The 5,000-nt window shown below is 38.0% G+C and overlaps 1 protein-coding gene across 3 annotated transcripts in view; it reads left to right on the top strand.

Annotated features, from left to right (window-relative positions):
* LOC144974565 (uncharacterized) overlaps positions 1–5,000 on the top strand; it is a 166,690-nt gene that overhangs the window by 143,723 nt on the left and 17,967 nt on the right. The window lies entirely within an intron of this gene.

A 5,000-nucleotide genomic window follows, 5' to 3' on the forward strand; every position in this document is an offset into this window, starting at 1 on the left:
CACAAAACTATGTGTAACCTTGAACGTTTATAGATAGTATACGCTCGACTAAGGAACTCACAACATTGCCATCCGGAAATATAATGGACCAACACACAAAATTGTGTGTTACCAAGAACGTTTATAATCTGGACAATACAGTTTAATGAGAATTACTCATAATAAACATGAATGTCAAAATCAATAACAAAGACCCGAGTGACGTCAACTGCATTCTATCTATAGTCTGGTTAATACAAACAGTTTAGTGAGAATTACTCGTAAACGTGGATGGCAAAAACAAAAACAAAGACCTGATTGACGTCAACTTCGTACTACCTTTCACCTCTTTGCACTGAAATTGTAATATCTACTGTCGTCATGTTAAAAATAATAATATATATTGAAAAAAAAAAAATAATAACTGTTGCTGCCACAATAGCTTCAACAATGTCACTTCCCTCATAATGACGCATAGTGACTTAGTAACGGGCTCTAAACTATCGGAACAATGGCGGACGCCCTCGTGAAACATTTCTCCGACGAACATAAAAGCGTATCCAGAAAAAAAAACCAAAACATTCTAAATCTGATCATGTTTTGACTTTTACACATTCTGATCACAAGACATATGAAAAGTTCTAGCCAGCATGAAGAATAACAAGGACCGGTTTTCTTTGTTTAGAACCACGTTGGCCGCCGTTGCTGGGCGACGTGACATCAGACTTTTGAATCCAATTACTCATAAACATGGATGGCAAAAACAATAACAAAGAACTGATTGACGGCAACTTCGTACTTTCTATAAACTCTTTCCACTGAAATTGTAATATCTACTGTCGTCATGTTCAAAAATAATAAGAAGAAAATACTTGTCGCTGCCACAATTTTAGCAAGTCGATATTACAGGCTCATAATTTCATTTTGAATGCGTAGTCTCATAATTTGGACTCGCCATTTTAGCCTCGCCCCACCCTTTTCCACCCTGCCCCTTCCAAATCATCCACCCCTCCCCCCGCTCCCGCACACACCAACCCACGAGGCCATGGAAAGTTCATGTCCGCAATGGACTCGACTCGACTCTCGTTTATTTACTCACTCAATGAGTTCTTCACTCACCGACTTATAACATGGCCATTCCTTTACCCTGTACAGCATTAATAATAAGTAAACAAATGTGGGCATTTATATAGCGCATCTCCACGGATTCAACCTGCTATAATATGGATAGTATGCACTTGACTAATAAGTTCACAACATTGCCATCCGGAAGTATAACGGACCAACACACAAAACTATGTGGAACCATGAACTTTTATAGACTGGTTAATACAGTCTCACTGATCACTCACAAACCCGGATGGCAAAATACAATAACAAAGGCTTGAGTGACGTCATCTTCGTTCTATCTATACGATTTTTACACTCTTACTTGCTTTTTGAAATTCCGGACGTGTTCCCAACCGTTGCAAGAGCTTGAGAGTACGCGTTGGGAACAAAGTTCGAATTCCAAAACGCACGAGTGTAAGAAATCTTTTATTCTACCCCTCAATCGAGTCCTGTTTCGTCATCTCTGAGTAAAAAAAAAGACATTTTCATAAATATATTTAATTGATACTTCTTTTTTCAAAAAAATTTAATTTTGCCTTAAATTTAACGTTTGATAATCTGACTTCACAAATTATTATTGTAAACTTGATATCATTATTAGACTACGCGTTATTATTTAGGGAGAGGGGTGACACAATATGTGTTTTACCATGGTTTATCGTCTTGTGCACTCACTTCGTTGCCTTCTCAGTCACCCATCCATTCATCCATTCATTCATTCACTCACTTTCTCACGTACTCACTTACTCGCTCCATCACTCATTCACAAACCCTCCAACTCACTCCCTTTCCAAGCACTGAACCAACCAGCAACTCACTTACTAACCAACCAGCAACTCATTCACTGACTTACTCACTGACCACCAACTTACACAATCATCAACACTTACTCCCTCACTCATTCTCTCACTCATTTACTTTCCGGCTCACTTGCTTACTCATTTACTCACACACTTATTCACTCATTTACTCACTCACTCACTCACTTTTTTATTCACTCATTTACTCACTCACTCACTCACTTTTTTATTCACTCATTTATTACTCAATCACTCACACACTTATTCACTCATTTACTCACTCAATTACTCACTCACTCATTTATTCACTCATTTGCTCTCTCACTTATTCACTCATTTACTCACTCAGTCACTCACACACTTATTCACTCATTTACTCACTCACTTATTTATTCACTCACTCACTCACTCACTCACTCACTCACTCACTCACTAAGTAACTCATTTACTCACTCACCAACCAACTTACCCACCCACCCACCCAGCACTCACCCACACCATTATTCCAAGCTGCTGCCTCCAAACTTATTTATTTTGGACGATGTCCGTGGTTTGACGCGGCGGCCAGCAAACTCCCCGAAAACAAACAATTCCCCTTCACTGCGGGACAGCAAGCAGTGCAAGACATGGCCTGGGCAGGACGTTTCAATGCAGACAAAACACATATTTCTCTCATTTTGGCATGAAAACTTTCACTGTATATTTTTTTAAATTTTTATTTATTTATTTATTGAGAGTCTGGTGTCTCGAGTTATAGCGCTATATAAGTTTTTATTATTATTATTATTATTATTATTATTATTATTATTATTATTATTATTATTATTATTATTATTATTATTATTATTATTATTATTATTATTATTATTTATTTTGTTGGGGAAAAAAGAGTATTACAATTTAAATTTAAGCCCAGATAACTCAGTTTATAGAATCTTCGCTTCTTTTTTTATCCTGTCCACTCAGCAGTGATTGGGTAGCTGGGTCTGTTCATATATGGCGGAAAGACCTTACGACCGATAGACTAACAAACATCCTATCTAAAGGGTAGCAAGAAATTGTAATTGTCCGTTAAACCTGTAAGAAACCGAGGGTCTTATGGCTCTGAATTACAACTTTTATTTATTTATTTATTTATTTTTTTTTTTTTTCATTCATTCATTCATTTCAGATCATGCGTGCGCATCTTTATCGGTCTGTCGTTATGCAATTACAAAAAACAACACAACTTTATTGACCCGAGTCATCCAGATGTCAACGCGTGTGTATATTACTATAATAAATATCTAAATACCTACTCCGCTCCGCCCCTCTATTCCCCAACCCCCCCCCCCCCCCCCCCCCCCCCCCAACCCTCTCGTCCCCTCACCTCCACCTCCCCGTTTACACGTTATTATTATTAAATGATGCAGATACTAAATTGCGAAACAATTCCGTCGTTATCGCCGACCTGCTCGCCAATAACATGACAGCAAACATGTCCGATTTTTAATAAGTTCGTAGATATTTGTAACTCACCATGTCAACTCGGTTTCACGATTATGTGGTCTTGTGGTATGGCACTCGCTTTCGGATCGGAAGGTCCTGGGTTCCGTCCTCCTATGCTCGGCGCATAGTTGAGTCCTTGGAAAAGGCTCTTTACTCACATTCTCTCGCGTAGTTTCCAAGGGGGAAAAAAAAAGATAAAAGTCACTTTAAATAGCTTTATGGATGGTTCGAAGATGACGTCACTCGGGTCTTTGTTATTGTTTTTTTGCCATCCACGTTTATGATTAATGCTCACTGAACTGTATTAACCTGACTATAAACAGTTATGTGTGTTGGTCCGTTATACTTCCGGATGGCAATGTTATGAGCTTCTTAGCCAAGCGCAAACTATCTAGATCTATACATAAATAATTTGCCTTCAATAAGATCCAAAAATGCTCCCTAAGTCCTAAATCTAGTTTCTAAGGATCAAACTTTCCTTTTCAACAAGATTTAAATTGAGCCAAAGAGGCGAATGCAGTTCTCTAGTTAGAGCCGAAAAATCGTATTTCTACGAATGTTGAAAGACAAATATTTAAAATTTGGCCAGGAAAACAAAAAAATTCGTCCTTCAAATATCGATAGATTTAGATGTACCTACTCGTCTTGGAAAAATTTCTCAAACCTGGGACCGCGCGAGGTTTTCGTTTAGTCCCGGGTTTGAGAGTCTTTCCCAAGATGAGAGTCATTTAAATCCGTCGTTTATAGTCTGATTGGTATAATTTAGTGAGAACTAATCACCAACAGGTTGTCTAAAATGATAATAAAGAGCTGAGTGACCGTCATTCATCTTCGTTCCCTCTATACAGACAATTTGTAGCACATAAGTCATCCCAATATATTACCGCTTTGAGACGATGGGTGACACACAGTGACTGTTATAATCTACTCACAATGATAACGTATGAAATTATGTCCACATAATATTATTAGGCTATATTATTATAATATATAATATTGGCCTATTCGTGTCACAGTGACCGTTTCAGGATGACATTTAATTTATTATTATTATTATTGTTGTTGTTGTGGTGATGGTATCGTTGGGAGTTCGTGTTAGCACGCAGCATGCATCTCACAATACCGTGTTGGATTATTGTCCAGTGTGTATTATATTACTATTACGTGCGACGACTTATTGCTGACCGCTGTCCATCATTTGGAACAGGCCACAGCTGGTCAACTTATCATTGTTATGTAGAGTAGAGAGTTATTAGATGATATATAGCACACCGTGGGGTTGTTTACTGTTTTATTTCGAGTCAGTCGATGGTCAAATTTATAATATTATATGAATAGGATTCAATAGTCGTACCGTCACTTCCTTCCTAATGACACATGGTAACTTAGCAACACTGGCTCTAAACTATCGGAACAATGGCGGACGCCCTTATGAAATATTTCTCCGGCGAGCATAAAAAGCGTATCCAGAGGGGAAAAAAACACATAAATTTGATCATGTTTTGACTTTTACACATTCTGATCAAAAGGCATATGAAAAGGGAATGAAGAGTTCTAGCCAGCATGAAGAATGAAAAGTAATGATTTTCTTTGTTTGGAACCAAGATGGCCGCCGTTGCCTGG

This window comes from Berghia stephanieae, chromosome 6 (assembly GCF_034508935.2).
Source record: "Berghia stephanieae isolate SIO BIC M18660-M18661 chromosome 6, UCSD_Bste_1.3, whole genome shotgun sequence".
Taxonomy (NCBI): Eukaryota; Metazoa; Mollusca; class Gastropoda; order Nudibranchia; family Aeolidiidae; genus Berghia; species Berghia stephanieae.